Raw genomic sequence first — 16,919 nt, forward strand, 5'->3', positions numbered from 1 at the left:
AAAGTGCAGACTGCCCAGGAATGGCACCGCACACACAGAGAGCTGATGCAGCAAGATGACGCAACAAAAAAAGACACAGATTCCTAGTGCTGCTAACAAGAATACAAGCGGACACAGAAGAACACAGCGAATGGACACAGAGAGCAGACAACGGGGGGGTGGGGAGAGTGGGGAGGGGAGCAAAATAAAAAATAAATCTTAAAAAAAAAAAGGAACATAACATATACAACCTCTTCACAAATGTTTTGTAACTGTCCTGTAAATCTGAAGTTATTTCAAAATTAAATGTTTAAGTGAAAAAAAAAAAAAAGCACCCAGGGTTCTGTACAAAATAAATGAAAACAAATCCTTACCTGGATACATTGTACTGAAACTGCAGAACATTAAGAATAGAAGGAAAATCTTAAAACCTTAGAATAATTTAGGGAAGCGGATGTGGCTCAACTGATAGAGCATCCACCTACCATATAGAAGTCCAGGGTTCGATACCCAGGGCTTCCTGGCCCGTGTGGTGAGCTGGCCCACGTGCAAGGAGTGCCGTGCCATGCAGGGGTGCCCCCACATAGGAGTGCCACCCCGCACAAGGAGGGTCCCCCACACAAGAGTGCAGCCTGCCCAGCAGATGACACAAAAAAGAGACACAGAGAAGAGACAATAAGAGATGCAGCGAACTACGGAGCTGAGGTTTCACGAGAACGATCGCCTCCCTCCTACTCCTGAAGGTCCCAGGATGGGTTCCTGGAGCCACCTAACGAAAATACAACAGACACAGACGAACACACAGTGAATGGACAGAGAGAGCAGACATGGGAGGGGGGGCGGAGGGAATAAAAAATTTTTTAGAAAAGAATAAAAATCTACATATAAAAAAAAGAGTAAGTTAATTGCTAGACTTCAGCAAGGGAAAAGAAGTAAATACAAGAATATGGAGTATCTTTAAAGTAACTGTTAATTTGAACTCATAGTAGGTGCTGGAGTTGGTAGGTGTACGTCCAAGAGCCTTGAATCTCTGGGCTGTCCATGTGCCAGCTGGGCCCTGAGCCTCAACGGCGTTGCAACACCTACTCTCCAGCTCAGTGGACTCACCCAGGACAACTAACAAGGAGATGATGATGGACAACCACCACACCGAGGAGCCAAGAGAGCCTACGACTGCAAACAAGAGAGTGCCACCCCTCAGCTGTACGGACTGAAGCCCCTCTCCATTCGAGGACCCTCCGGCCTGGGGAATGAACGATGGACTAGAGGGACTTCCTGGGATTCTGCTACAGACTTACTCTGATTCTAGCAATGGACGAAATTACACCACTGATGTGAAGGCAGCAGCACTGGAGGTTCTGAGGGCAGGGACAGGGAGAACGGGCATTTTCGGGACCTGTAATTGACCAGACCCCAGCCCGGCCTGGGGGGACGGCAGGAGAACCCACTCCTGGCTTCCTTGGGGAGCTCAGGTGCTAGGGGAGAGAGAGGCCAGAGAAACACCCGGAGGCCTCGGGAGGGCGAGGGAAGAGGAGGAGGGGAGGGAAGTCTTCCCCGCTGCACCCGGCCGCTCAGCTCCAAGGCTCGCCCTCCTCCGGGCTTGAAGGCCCCACCGCCCCACTCACGGAGATGTCCAGCCACTGCAGTGAGGGGACAGGGCCCCGGGGGAGGCCTCGCTGCCAGGACAGGCCTTCAGGACATTCCCAAGAGCCAGGAGAGGGTCCAGGGCACGGGAGGGACTAACCGGGAACCGGGAGTTTGCATGTGTGACCCCTAAGACGCCCTTATTTCCAGCACCTCGCACTGATCTACCCGAAACACACTTTGGCCTGCCCTTGCTGAACCCTAACTGGAAAGAACGGTACGAGAGGAACGACAAGGCAGCACAGAGCTGGCTCCAGGACAGGGGCTGGGGACCCAGACTGTGCTATCCCTCTAAACTCCCCCGATAGAGCATCATTCCAGAAAATGTGGAGGCTGCTCAGAGCACACGTTTTCTTCTCCTGCAGAAATGCTGACCTGTCTCCTTGGCTGTGTGGGCTGCGAAGAAGCCAGGAGCTGCAGGCCAGGCAGCGCGAGCTGTGGGCACACATATGTCCTGCATCCCTTCCCCTCAACCTCAACCTGGACCTCGTGATTACACATAAACTGGCACTTTCTGTGGTTCCAATTACTGGTTTTTCTGTTTTACTCTATATTTCTTAGTGTAAAATGTCAAATCTTTGGAACACTTATGCATTGCTAGCAGCAAGGTAAAATAAGGCAGCCACTGCGGAAAACAGGCTGGCAGTTCCTCAAAAAACTAAACAGAGTCACCACACAACCCAACAACTCCACTCCCAGAAGAACTGAAAACACATGCTCGCACAACTCTTGGACACAAACATGCACAGCAGATTTGCTCCTAACAGCCCCAAGGAACCCCAGTGCCCATCAGTCGAGGACTGGCCAAGCAAAGTGCGGTACGTTCTCACAACGGAGCAGTCTTCAGCCGTATAAAGAAAGAAGGGCTGACACGAGACGACACGGATGACCTCGCCGACATTAAGCTAAGTGAAAGCAGCAGACCCAGAAGGCCACATACTGTAAGATCCTGTTTCTATGAAACGTCCCGTCTGGGCAAAGCCAGACACGGAAGGTAGATCAGGGGTTGCAGAGGCTGAGGGAAGGAGGGAAGGGGGAGCCACTGCTTCGTGGGTACACGGTTTTGTAAGGAAAGGGTTAAGTTTAACTTTCACATAAAGGGGAAGCCAGAGCTGGCTCTGCAGTTGGATGAGGGATGGAGAGGGGTTCTAGCAGCTTTGGCACCAAGAATTTGAAAAGTGGTGCCAAAGCAAGGGCGGGGCCAAAGCGAGGGCGGCCAATGGTGAGAAGCAAGGGCGGGACCAACAGTGAAAGTGGCATGGAATTTGGAAAGCAGCGCCAGGAGGGAAAGCGGCACCAGCCTGGGAGTGTAGGGAACTGGGGAGCAGCGACTCAGAGCAGGAACCAGATTAGTCAGACCTCTCGGATAGGCTGTAACCCCTGAAGGACTCAATCAATGGGGGGCAGAGGAGGGACCTGAGTGTTAGGTTTAGGGTATAAATGTTAGTATTTCTTGCTGTTTGGTGCTCCGGCCATTTTATCTAGGTCGTGCGCCCATTCTTGCAAGATCATTAATAAAATTCTTTTCTCCTCCACAATTGGGTGAGATTTTGTTCTCTTACAGGTGCAGCTTTCTTGCTAACAGTTCCTTTTGGGATGATGACAAAGTTCTCTAATTAGACAGTTGTGATGGTTGTACAATACGGGGAATCTACTAAACACCACCAAATTGTACAGATTAGACTGGTTAAAATGGTGAATTTTACATTCTGTGAATTTTGTCTCAATTTTTTAAACACGTAAACTCTTTCGTAGAAGAGGAAAGGTATTAAACTGTTAAGCTGTAGCACCATGTTTTAGCACCATCCTCTCCCTGTCTCCCCTCGCAGACATACTTAAGGCAAGAAGACGACGTGCTGAATAGAGCAGAGGCATCTGCTCCCAAACCTGAAACGCTCTTCATCTAAAGAAGATTCGCATCAAAGTCAGGGAAGACCGCCTCGTGCCCCGCAGCCTGGCAGCCAACCCCGCTCCAGTGCAGCAAGCCTGGAGGTTCAGTCCAGGGAGGGGCACACTGAAGGGGAAGGGGCCGGGAAAAGATCCAGCCGTGGGCAAAGTCCAGGGGTGACCTGACTGGCCCTCAGCCCAAGCAGCCAGAGGATGCCTCCGAGGACAGGGAACGTCGCGGAGCCCACCACTCTCAGCAAGGCCCTCCCACCAGCTCCCGCCCCCAGCCAACCACGGGGCCACCAGCCGCACCAGACGCACTCTTAGAGCAAGTCCCATGGGCCTCCTCAAGTCCTGCCAAATGCTCCCTAAGCCCAGGCAAAAGGACAAGGGGAAGAGGGGGGAGTAGGGAACAAAGGAAGGGTGGAAAGGAAGAAAAGGGGATGGAAAGGAGGGAGAGGAGGAAGGGCGGAGGAAGAGAAGGAGGGAGAGGAAGAAGTTGGAAGGCAAAGAAGAGGAGAGAGGAAAGGTCGAAGAGGAAGCAAAGAAGGGAGAGAGGAAAGAAAGGAGTAATATAGAAGAGATAAAGAAAAAAATCTGAGGACTGTGCCAATCAAACACTCACATAATAGGAGTTCCAAAAAGAAATCAAAGGTTAAAAACTACCAAAGAAATAACTCAATAAGCTGTCCCACGACCAAAAGGTTGAACAGTCAGTTATCAAAAACCTCCCAACAGAGGAAGCAGATGTGCTCAACCAGTTGGGCACCAGCCTACCACATGGGAGGTCCTGGGTTTGGGTCTTGGTGCCTCCTGGAGAAGGTGAGCAGATGTCACACCTGCCACAAACACGAGCAGACACCTAAAGAGGAGATGCCACAAGCCAGCAGATGTCACAACCCATGGGGAATTGATGTGGCTCAGGCCCCTGGGCACTCGCCTCCCATGTGGGAGGTCCCAGGTTTGGTTCTGGTGTCTCCTGGAGAAGGAGGGCAAACAATGAGCAAACGGCAGAACCATCTGGGGAGGTAGGGGGATGAAATAAAGTAAATAAATAAATCTTTAAAAAAAACACAAAAACCTCCCAACAGGGAAGAGATGTGGCTCAAGCAGTTAAGCGCCTGCTTCCCACATGGGGGGGTCCCAGGTTTCTTTTTTTAAAATATTTTTTTAAAGATTTATTTATTTATTTCTCTCCCCTCTGCCTCCCCAGTTGTCTGTTCTCTGTGTCTATTTGCTGCGTGTTCTTCTTTGTTCACTTTTGTTGTTGTCAGCAGCATGGGAATCTATGTTTCTTTTTGTTGGGTCATCTTGTTGTGTCAGCTCTCCGTGTGTGCAGCGCCATTCCTGGGCAGGCTGCACTTTGTTTCACGCTGGGCACCTGTCCTTATGGGGCGCACTCCTTGCGCGTGGGGCTCCCCTATGCGGGGACACCCCTGCGTGGCACAGCATTCCTTGCACGCATCAGCACGGCACATGGGCCAGCTCCACACGGGTCAAGGCCCGGGGTTTGAACCGTGGTCCTCCTATATGGTAGGTGGACACCCTAACCACTGGGCCATCACCAGGTTTCAATCCCCAGCCCTGGTACCTCAAAACAAAAACCAACCTCCCAGCAAAGCAAAGCCCAGGACCAGCACCAGACCCCTTCACTGGTGAAACTTTACCAAACAGTCCCAGGAGAACTACCACCTGCACTCCTCAAACTCTTCCAGAAACGCGAAGCAGAGGGAGCACTTCCCAGGCTATTTCTGAGGCCAACATCACCCTCATACCAAAGCCTGGTAAAGAAATCACATGAAAAGAAAATTATAGGCCAACATTCCTCACAAATACAGATGCAACAAAATATTTACAAATCGACTCCAACGGCATATTAAAAGAATCATTCACGAAGATCAAATGGGAGTTATTCCAGGTATGCAAGAGTGGTTCAACGTAAGAAAATTAATCAACCACATTAACAGAGTGAAGGAAAACACACACGAGCATCTTGATCAATGCAGAAAAGGCATTTGACAAAACCTAGCACCTCTTCTTGATAAAATACTTATATCTTGATAGAACAATAGAAATAAAAGGAAACTTTCTTAACATGATAAAGGGCATATATGAAAAGCCCAAGCAAACATCTTAATGGTGAAAGCCTGGAAGTTTCCCTCTAAGATCAGGAAGCATTGTAACTCTGCTATTCCACATGGCACTGGAGGTTCCAGCCATCTCAATTGACTCAGAAATGGTGTATGACAAAATTCAGCTCTTCCTGATAAAAAAATTCAGCTCTTCCTGATAAAAAACACTCAGAAAACTCGGACTAGAAGGAAACTTCCTCGACACGATAAAGGGCATCTATGAAGAACCCACAGCCAACATCACACTCAATGGGGAGAGGCTGAGAGCTTTCCCTGTAAGATCAGGAGCAAGACGAGAATGCCCGCTGTCCCCACCGTTACTCAGCAATGTGCTGGAGTTCTAGCCAGAGCAAAGAGGCAAAAAAAAAGAAATAAAGGACCTCCAAACAGGAAAGGAAAAAGTAAAACTCTCCCTATTTGCAAATGATATAATTCTATCTACAGAAAATCCTGAAAAATCTACAACAAAAGCTACTACGGCTTATTATTCAGCAAACTGGTGCAAAAACCAGTAGTATTTCTATACACAAGTAATAAACAATCTGAAAAGGAAATTGAGAAAAAATTCTACATGCAAAAGCAACTAAAAGAATCAAATATCTAGGAATAAATTTAATCAAGGATATAAGAGAGGGAGGGAGGGAGGAGCCTAAGCCCAGCACAGGAGGTCGGGCCTGTAAGCCCCAGGAATGGACCTCCCACACAGCCCACCACAGGTAACCACCAGGTGTGCCAGGACAACGTGAAGGGAAGCCAAGGAAGACAGGCCATCACAGAAGCGCTGCTCCACCCCCAGAGGATGGCGGACACGGGAGAGGACCTGCACCTCGACAGGTGGAGCCTAGAAGCAGGAGGTCAAGCATGGAGGAGCGTGGCTGCGTGCGTCACAAAGGCCTTCCATGCAGTTCACCTGGAAAACCTGGGGCTGACTTAGGAGTCACCACGGGGAAAACTGAGCTAACAGAAAGCTGTCATTACACACCAGAACAACAAAACAGCATGCAAGAAAGAAAATTGCAGTGCATGGCTTAGATGAGTAAAATAATTGACAAATACTAATTTTAACCAAAAACTGTTACAAAGCTGAGGTGAAGAAAAGGCGGTCCACACTCGCCGTCGCTCACCCACCAGGAGCGGAAGCCGATTTCTCCATGCCCTGGAGCCTGGCCTGACCCGTGACTGCTTCCACTGCCAGGACCTGGCCGGTCATGCCATACCAGCTCCCAGGCCAGCCTTCCAAAGGTCTGGCAGGTTTTCCTTCCTCCCTCTTGGCGGTGAGGAGGCCCAAGCAGCCTCGTGGACTAGCCCACCCCAGGGAGTGCCACAGCCCATAGCCACAGCCAGTACCACCAGCCATTTGAGTGAAATGAGCTGATGCCACACACTCAAGAGAAACCAGCCCTGGAAACCACAACCAAACTGCAAAACTGTAAACGATAGCTGTTGCAGTGTTTTTGTCCACTAAACTCGGGAAGAGCTGGTCATGCAGCAGTAGATGACAGCAACACCAAGACTGGGAAGCAGTGGAGGGCGAGGGGAGGCAAGTGGTATGAGAAAGCAGAGTCATCGCCTTCCACGGGTGAGGCTTCACGTAGAATTGTCAAGACTGGAAGTTCTAAAACTAGCAAAATAAGCAAGTTGTTATTAAAAAGGTGGATAAATACCAAAAGAAACGGTTAAAAGAGCAAAGAGATTGCCTAGCAGAGTGGAAAAAGGACTGTTTGTTTTGAGCTATGACCCTCATAGAACAAACTGTCTTTAATGTGCATGTTTCAGGTTGATAGAGGAAAAGATCTACTGACATACACCTAAATGTTAAGGTTGGTAATATTACCATTACAATTTTCTTTCCACTTTCTTGTATTACATTAGTATATTTTATTTCCTGACTATAAAATTATTGACAATAATTGAGCGTTCTCTTTTTCCATGTGTACCGCTGGCGCCTGCCTCTGCTGCATGCTGCCCAGCCCTCCTGTGCCAGTGGCCCAGCTCTCAGTCAAGGGCACGGCACAACAGAGATGCGGCACAAGGCCTCAGGACCAAAGGAGAGGCTGGGGACTCCATGGGAGCCACAAAGGCACCCATGCAACAAGGGAAACCCACCAGGAGGGCACGGGCTAGACCAGGGCGGCCCCTGTGCACGGCTCCAAGGAACAGAGATGCAGCGCCAGTACCCCGTTAAAACGAGTCTCCCCGCAACGCGCCAGCAAGACACAGATTCCTTCTGTCTTAGAAGCTTGCGAGAAGCAGTGCCGGCGGCTTACTCTGTCACTGCTTCCTCCAAGCCACCACCCACACCCCAACAGCACAACAAGGGACGGGCCAGAGGCCTCGGCTGCTGTCGGCTTACCCTGCTGATGCACGGCCCTCCCTCGGAGCAGAGTGGACCCCACTGAGAGCTCCGAAGACCTGCGCTACCCACAAGAATCACGGCTGCTACAGGCAGCTCAACTCTAAGGAAACCAGTGCTTCACCTGCAGATCTCAGAACTCAACAGAAAAGGACCACAGACCGTTAACTCATCCCTCACAGATTCAGCACACAGTTTCAGGGGAAGGCCAAAGGGGAGAGACCTAACTTTTCCACATGCAGCTTTCACAGAAGTCTCACTGTGTGACCCTTCATTTGAGGGGGTGCTGCCCCACTGGCACCTCGGTTTTCTCCCTGTGAGAGGAGTACGCTGCCTGAAGGGACAGAGGCTTCTCCACGTTCTCACGCCAGGTGGCAGCCCCTCCACAGCCACCACATAGCAGCAGGGGCAGCGGCCAAGCCGAAGGGGCCTCCTCGCCCAGGCAGCAGGCAGAGCTGTGCACGGAGCATGCCCACAGCCCACACCAGAGGCTCTGCTGAGCGGCCCTTCCCTGCCACCCCAAGCCCCACGCACGCTGCCTGCTCTCTGGTCTGCTGAGAGGGGGACCGCAGGGGCTGGACCTGCACTGGCGACACCGCCACACACAACACCCACCCAGCACTCCCAGCGTGCACACGCCAGGCTCCCGCCAAGGCTAGCTCAGTTCCGGGAGCACGGGCCAGCAGAGACAAGCAAGCCGAGTCAAACATACCAAAGAGGGTGGTCGCTGCTGCGGAAAGGGGAGAGCAGGACCAGGAGACAGCAGGCAGGGGGACGCAGTTTCCCGGGGCCCAGCGTGGGCTTCAACGAGGAGCTGACGTTCAGGCCACGGGGCCAGCGACTCCTCCCTCTCTCCTCCCCAGGCTTCCCCTTACTTGCTTCTGAACCCTGGGAAAAATAAACACTCCTCCAGAACCCTTCATGGGGCCAGTGAGTGCCCTCCATCCTCCTTGTTCTGTCAGACAAAAACTCAGGGGCCATCGTGCCCCTCCCACCCGCCTGACCTGCCCGACGCATCGTCCTCCCAGCGGCTGCCCAGCTGTGCCTCCTCTCCCCTCCTCTCCCACCTGGACAGACACCACTCCCTGCCGGCTGTTCCCCTCAGGAGACCCCGGGCAGGCCCTTGCTCTGAGGGGCCGACGAGCACCTGGACAGCATGCCAGAACGCAGACTGATGGGCCCCACCCAAGCGTGTGCTCCAGCAGGTGAGGGGTGGGGCCGAGAATTTGCCTCTCTAACAGGTCCCCAGGGGAGCCAGCGCTGCCAGTCTGGAAGCAGCCTGAGGACCACCGGACGGGCACCCCGCAGGCCTGTCAGCTTTGCTGTGCTCATCTGCCCCTCGCCCTGACCCAGGTCTCTGCACAGGCAGCTCCTCCTCCTGTAGTACCGGCACCCGCCCTGTGGATCCCTCGGCTCTCAGGTCCAGTGTCGTCCTCACTGGGACGCTGGGAGGCCTTTCCCACTCCCAGCACCTGGTCCTTCCCTCCCAGCTCTCTCTCTCGGCTGCTTCTTAGGGAGAATTCGGAACACACGTAGAGGAAGACCCAACAGTGGCCTCAGGCACCAGAGCTACCACCAGCCTAGGCCAGCCCCACTCCAGCCACGCCCTCGCCAACTCCCTCTTCCACAGAACCTTGAGGCAAATCCCAGGTGGTGTGTTGCTTCACCTGAAAATACCTGTATGCACCCCTAAAGGGTTAGGAATGCTTTTCTCAAACATCACAGCAAAACAACTAGCACAGCTTAAAAAAATTCCAATAACAAATCTAGTCATCGTTCAAAATTATAATTATCTCACCCATCATAAGTGGTATCTAGTTGTTGTGTTTCTACAGCTATACTCAGTCTGACTCAGCCACAGATAAGCTCTATCTATTCCAACTATCCGATAGGCCTCCAATCTCTTGTCATCCAGAGCTCCTTGCATTTTTTTAAATTGTTGAAAAGACCAGGTAATTGGCCTTGTAGTTTCCCACATTCTGAGTTTTGCTAAGAGCAACCCCGTGGTGTAATTTAGCACGTTTCTCTCTTCTCTGCATTACTTGCAAACTGGCTGTTGGGTATAGAGGTTTCATCAGACTCAGATGTGGTTTTTTGGCACTATTATCCCAAGGTTTCCACAGATGGGGGCCATGGTTCCCATCTCTCTCCTGACTCTCTGCCCCACGGGCCTGTGAGTGCCACGAGGCCACAGGCTCAGGTCTCTGCTCTGCCAGCATACAGTCGATATGTGCCTATCTGTTCAACGAGTGAAGAAAAGGGCATTGCCGCGCTGACAGAAGTGTAGGAGCCCCTCCGCTCAGAGGCAGCTTGTGTCCAACGTCCCCCGAGAGGTGGAGCAGCGTGACCCTGGCTCAGCGGCAGGGGCTCTGGCGCTCTCGCGTATGCTTGCCACTCTTATTTGACCTCCCGGGGACTCCATTCTGCTGCGAGGGCCCCCAGAGGAGAGGCAGAGGACACTCGCTGCCGCGCCAAGCTCCATACAGGGCACCCGTGTCGGCACAGAAGCCTCCTATCTCCAACGCTTTAAAAACCTAGGAATTTCACATTTTTACCAACTAAAAATCCTTAGGAAAAAAGAAAACCCAAGAGCGATCTTCACTTGTGAACTGGGTGCCTTCCAGGCACTGCGGGAAGCCCAGAGGGTGTGGACAGTCAGGGGCCCTCGCCGTGGGCAAGACCCCACCTGTGCTAGCTGCCATCCCAGGGCCCGGAGCTCAGGGTCCCGCAACCTGTGGGGATGAGGAGAGCCTTGGACCGAGGGACCCTGAGGACGCAGCCACCGAGGAGAGCTGCCAGGAGCAGAGGCAGCGGGCAAGGTCGCTGCAGGCAGCGCGGCTGACAGGAGCCGCAGGCAGCCCAGGCACCTGCCAGCGAGGACGCCAGGGCCACGGGCAGCCCCATGCCATGCACGAGGCATGGGATTTCCTCTTCTGGGTGAACAGAGCAGCATACGGGCCATGTTTTAGGCAGGTAGGTGGGACAAGAGGCTCTCTTTGGAAGGAAGGAGAGGTTTATCAGAACTCTGCTCCCCTTGGCTGTCACTGGGTCACAGTGAGAGCAAAACAGAGCCCACCGGCCAGTCTTTCAGACCCTAAGTGGTAGGATCATCCTAGCCACCTCTCCCCTCATGCCGTGCCACAGCCCCATCAAGGCCGTAGCCACTGCCCACCCCACTCCCACTACTGTGCCTAAGGCCACCCACCGCACCCCTGGTGCTGGCCAAGCCCCGACCCTGCACAGTGTCCTCCCGCCCTCCTTTCAGGCACCCACTTCTGAAAACACAGTGTCTGCTGGTACTGTGCAAGGGGAGGAGGATTCCTGCATCCTGGTAGCCACACAGAACATTCCAGCACTGAGGATCTGATCCCCCTCGCAGACAGACCCAGGTGGGCAGGAGATGGCCAACAGGTGAGACAGCATCAGAGGACAAGAGTGCTGTGGAGAAAGCGCACGGCAGTGGCCAGCGCCCCGAGGAGGGGAGGGCTGAGCAAAGCCCGGGGGCAGGTGCAGCGTGCGCCCAGCAGGTTTCTGGGGAAGCACGGTGGTCTGAGGCTGGAGCAGAGCAACACAGAGAAGCACAAGGTACTTGAGGTCACCAGGAGACCTGCCCAGGCCGTCGGTGACGGCAGTCCAGCAGGGGGGCCCCCTGAGGCCTGCAGGGGAGAGGAGGAAGGAGAAAAGATGGCAGGAGAGGGGTCGCCCAGGGCCGTAAATAGGAACTGAAAGAAGCCAGAGAACAGCCTAGGCACGGAGTAGCACAGGGAACCCGGAGCTGGGTGCAAGTGCGGTTAACAGCAAAAAACAAGACTGTTCCAGAAACTAGAGCAGATTACCCCACTATTACAAGGTGGCAAGAACACAGAGAAGCAAGGGAAAATAAACTAATGTAACTTATGAACTACAGTTAGCAGCAATATTGTAATAGTCTTGCATCCTCAAGGAAGGTGCTGTGTTAGTAATGGGGGGGCATGGAAAAAATACACCAAAGGCACGCTTTGGACCCGTTAGGGTAACAGTGCGATGGTATTCTCTCATCATCTGTAACGAATGCGCCACAACAGTACAACGTGTTGGTGTAGGGGTGATGTATGGGAATTCTGCACACTATGAATGATGGTTTTCGCAGCTCACAACTTCTTTAGTAAAAAAATATATATAAAAAGAAAGCTGCCAAGGGGAGCAGTGATATAACAACTGACCACGCAGAGACCCGGGGGAGGGCCGCGTGCCAAGTGCCATGGAAGCAGAAAGCCCAGTAAGACTGGACCTGAACCCCGACAGGCGGTGGAGATCCTGGCAGGGAGCCGAGCAGGGCATTTCCGGACCGTACCTGCCTCTACAAAGACCAGCCCGGCTTTGGTGCGTGGACCGCAGGGGCACCAACAGGTTCTGAACCAGAGGCCTCCAGGACAGAGCGGCAAACACCCACATGAGGACATGACACGTGGACTGTGGGAACACTGCTGATAGGACAGACACTTAAACAGCAGAACAAATACAATTCGTATCATCAACTCTTTCCATGCCAGCCCCAGTCAACTCAAAAACTGACGTCTCAACTCTTTCCAACAAGAAAAAGCAGTTTTTCCCTGCACACCTGCTGGAAGTCTCCCATTCAGCTCGACCAACACTCCAAAATTTCTATCCTCTTACATTTTGCTGAAACCATGTAGCACAGAAATCAAAATACTTTGAAAACTCCTCCATGACCATTTGGTTTTAGGAAAAATTCATTTGAGGCTTGTCTTGATTTTTTAACTAGCAAATCAAATTTCATCAAATCAAGCAACTCCTTTAAAAGCTATCCTGCAACCAAAAGACAAATGAAAAATGCCAGAGTCCCTAGGAAGCCGACAGCAGTCTTCTTCTCCCACGTACATACTGTAAGTCACCGTTCTCGGAAAAAGAAGGAACAAGTCACACGAATGCAGCTGGTAAGGTGAGAGGGGAGGAGAGGGGATCCTGCAGGCCTTGCCCTTGCACTTCAGGTGCTTTAGGCTCTCGCCCTGCCGGGGACAGAGAAAGGGGCGCGCAAGGAGGTCCAGCAGGGCACGCGGCTTGCTTCCCCGCGGAGGCAGTACCGACTCCCTCTGTACTCACACTTCTGTGGTGTTTCACAATGACTTTTCCTTCGGCATTCACATCAGCTGGGGTGGAAAAGGCGGAGGAAAGGGCAGGGCTGCCTGGCACACAGGGTGAGGCGCCCTGGCGAAAGCGGGGTGCGTGGCCTCGGCCAGGCCAGCCCCTGCTCTCGCGAGGGTCCCTCTCTGTTCCAACGTGGCTGAGAGGCAGCCACCGCCTGAGGACGGGCTCTTGGCCCTGGGCCCCGTGCCTCTGGTCAGCACTTACTGAGGACCTGCGGTAAGGAGCACAGTGACAGCAGAGTCCTACCTCCTCAAGAACCCGAGGGGGGACACACGGCACTGCAAGGCCGTGCAGAGGGAGGACCGTGCGGTCATGCCCAAGGACAGCCAGGCAAGGGCCTGGAGGCAGCAGGAGCACCACGTGTGTAGGAACAAGGACACGGTTACCGCAGCAGGGCCAGGGGACAGTGAGGTCTGGGGGGTTAAGATGCTTCCCGAAAGCGGCACACATTCCTCAGCCACAAACAGGCGAGGGTTAGGAAAAAGAAAAAAACACTCGAAATCACAACACACGATGACAAAGCCCAAATCTTCCGTTCCTCCTGATTAATTAGAGCTTTTGCTCTGAAAGGTTATTTGCCCACATTAAAAAGGATGGGGAGAAATAAGCCTGGGTTAACTTTGGCCCCATCTCAGCTCATGGGCGCTCCTATCTGGTGACGAGAATCTTGCATCACACACAGCACACGTTTCATTCTAGTACTTTCCATCTCCTCAGTGGCACTCTTCAGTAAAGTCTAATTCCACCTACTTTTACTTGTTTGACACTGAAGCGTCAAACCATAAAAAGGAAGTGGCTAATTAGTTTGCAGTGCGCCTTTTAAAGGCTGATGCCTTCTAGGAGGAAGCCTCAGGAGGGCTGGGCGCGCCTCACCAGTCCGCAGGCTGGCACTGCCACTCCGACGTCTTCCCTCGGCCCCTCCTCTCGGCAGGTACTGGCCCCGGGCCGCCACCAAGCCCGGCAGCCTTCCACCAGTTTGTTGTGCTCTCTGTGTCTCCACAGGGCCCAAGGTAATGGAGTTCACAAATGACACGGGACTCTGTCACGGACGCGCACACATGCGAGTCAAGCGCTGCTCAGCCTCTGAAATTTGGGACGTAGCTGATCTGCTCCCCATCGGGTGTTTACCGCGGCGGCCAGGGGCCTGCCCGCTTTGTAGCTCTGCGGTCAGGACGGAACCCTTTCTGTACGGAATTGACAAGAGTTCTCCGCAAACGCTCGTGCAAACGCACGACCCTGCAGTGGCCTTTCGCTTGGCCAGCCACTGGCCCCAAACCCAAGACTGCCGGGCGGCTGAGAAAATGGAAGGAAAGGAGAGGAGAGGAAATGACTCAAAGTCCTCGTGCCTCAGGCATGAGCCCTTCGCTTCCAGCCAGCGGCTCAGACTGGAGCTATCACCGTGGGCTGGGAGGGCAGGAGCAGTCGAGAGGGGCGGCAGCAGAGGGAAAACACCCCACAAAAGGACTTCTGTTGCCATGGATTGGAGAGGTGCATTTTAACAGCAATGTCCTCGACATATTGAAATACATAACCAGAACATGAAAAACATCGGGAAAAATTACACCGTTCAAGCCCCAGCTTTAGGTTAGGTGCCCCCCCCCCCCACTGAACTGTCCATCTCCACTGCACTATTAAGAAATACACAGTGCGGTGACAGCAAACGGAGGTAGGCGGGCGGCCGGGGATCAGAACCACAGGTGCGAGCGCTGAACACCTCTGCTCGCAGGCGGAGGGCAGGAGCGAAGCGCGTTCCTGCCGTGGCTCTGCATGCACGCCTCCCCACCCGGGCGGCCTCGCACGGTCTGTTTAAAACGAGGAGTAAAGGGCCCCACTGGCCGCCCCCACACGCTGCGGGTCGCGGGGCGGTTCTGACACCAGTTTCAAGCGACCGTCAAGCGCGCCTCCTCCGTCCCGGGCGCGGGCGGCACGGCGGGGCCCCCCATGCTTTTCCCGCTCGCCGAGGCTCGCCGTCGCCTCTCGGAAATGTCGAGGTTTTACCGAGGCGGCGCGGGCGGCCGCCGCCGCCAGGCCCCCCCACCCCGCGGGCCGGGCCGCTGCCCCCCGCGCCCCTCCTCAGCCGGCGTCCCTCCCAGGCCGGGCACCCCCTCCCCAGTCAGGTACCCCCGGGCCGGGTCCCCCCACCCCCCCCCCGACCCGAGCCGGGCCCCCCACGCCCCCGGCCACCTGCCGCGGCCCGGCCGGCCCCGCGCCCGCGCGGCTGACAAACGGCCCGCGCGTGTCCGCCCGGCGCGGCGGCGGCCCCCGGCGCCCCTCCCACCGCCCGCGGCCCCGGGCCCCGCGGCCCCGCACAAAGGCCGGCCCGGCCCGCCCGGCGCCGCCGCGAACAAAGGCGGCCGCCCGGGCCGGCCCCGCACAGGTGCACGGCCCGGCCGGGCCCAACATGGCCGCCCGCCCGCCCGCCCGCCCGGGGCCGCGGCGCCGCCAGGCCGCGGCCCAGCAGGCCCGCCCGCCCTCCCCGGCCCGGCGCGGCGCTCGGCGGGAGCGCGGGCCCGGCGGCCGCCCAGTGACCTGCGGTGCGTCGCCTCCTCCGGGGCGCGGCGGCGGGGCTCCGTGGGCGCGGCGGCGGCGGCGGGGCCGGGCGGGGGCCGGGGCCGCGCGGGCGGGCGGGCGGGGCGGCGGGGAGGGGGCGGCGGCGGCGGCGAAGCGCGGCCAGGCCCAGGCCCCGCGCCCCGCCCGCCGCCGCCCTCGGAGCCGCGGGAAAAGCGCGCGCCGCTGATTGGCTGCCGCGCTGGCGCTGCCGGCGGACCGGGCTTTTCAAATCCGCGCGGCGCGGGGCCGGGGCGCGCGGGCGGCGGCGGGGGCGGGGGCGGCGCGGGCGGCGAGCGCGGGCTGGGGGCCGGGGCCGGGACCCCGCGGCCGCCTCAGAGCAACGCCCGAGCGCGCGCCCCGCCGCGGCGCCTTCTCCTCAGCCGCGCGCGCGCCGGGCGGCGGCCGAGTCGAAAACCTGGGGCCGGCGCTGGGGGGGGGGGGGGAGGCGGCCGGGGGCGCCGTGACGTCACGGCCCGCGCGCCCAATCAGCGCCCGCAGCCGGCCCCGCGCGGGCGCCACCGAGCCCGTGGGCGCGCGGCCGTGGGAGCGGTGACGTAGCGCGCGGCGCCGGGGGCTGCGCAAACGGCCGTGGGGCGGCGGGGGCCGCGGGCGCGCGCGGGAGGCCTGCCCCACGGGGGCGCCCGGGCCTGGACGCTCGCGGGCCTGCGCGGGGCGAGGCGGGCGCTCGGGGCCCGGGCGCCGAGAGGAGCCGCCGGCCGCAGCCCTTGTCCTTGCGTGGGCCCCGGGGGCCCCCGGACCCCCGCGCTCCTGGCCCCAGAGCTAAACTTGGGACGGGGTCAGCAGCGCCCACGGGAGCAGGGCAAACAGGCCGGAGAGCGAAGGGCCCCGGCCAGAGCTGGCCGGCGTGGGCTGCCTGGACCCCGGCGGCCGCAGGCTGGCTCCCTCCCTCAGGCTGAGGGGGGGCGCTGGGAAGAGGAAGAGGGCCAGGGGTCCTCGGTGTGGGGCCCAGCTGTAGGACAGCGGGAACGCGTGCGCTCCCGGCTCCCCTTTGCGGAGCCGCTGTCCAGCCTCCGGCATCCCCTCGGCAGCAGAGAGCCCCCTCGCCCCAGTTCACACCCTTCCGCGGGCTGCAGTATAAAGGCCTGGTCAGTTCAGCCCCTGCAGGACTCTGGTGGGCGCTGGCTGGCCAAGGCTTGGGGGGTCTGCCCATGGTCCTGCTCCTCCTCCGGCCCCTTCTGCCCTTCCCAAGTGCAATCCCCAGGGAA

At 56.5% G+C, this 16,919-nt stretch overlaps 1 protein-coding gene across 1 annotated transcript in view; it reads right to left on the reverse strand.

Annotated features, from left to right (window-relative positions):
- Positions 1-15,738, reverse strand: part of NSD2 (nuclear receptor binding SET domain protein 2) — an 89,246-nt gene extending 73,508 nt beyond the window's left edge. Inside the window, exon 1 of the mRNA XM_058301535.1 lies at positions 15,673-15,738. The gene's annotated coding sequence lies outside the window, so the exon portion shown is untranslated. The remainder of the gene's footprint in view (positions 1-15,672) is intronic.
- Positions 15,739-16,919: the final 1,181 nt, after the last annotated feature.

This window comes from Dasypus novemcinctus, chromosome 1 (assembly GCF_030445035.2).
Source record: "Dasypus novemcinctus isolate mDasNov1 chromosome 1, mDasNov1.1.hap2, whole genome shotgun sequence".
NCBI lineage: Eukaryota > Metazoa > Chordata > Mammalia > Cingulata > Dasypodidae > Dasypus > Dasypus novemcinctus.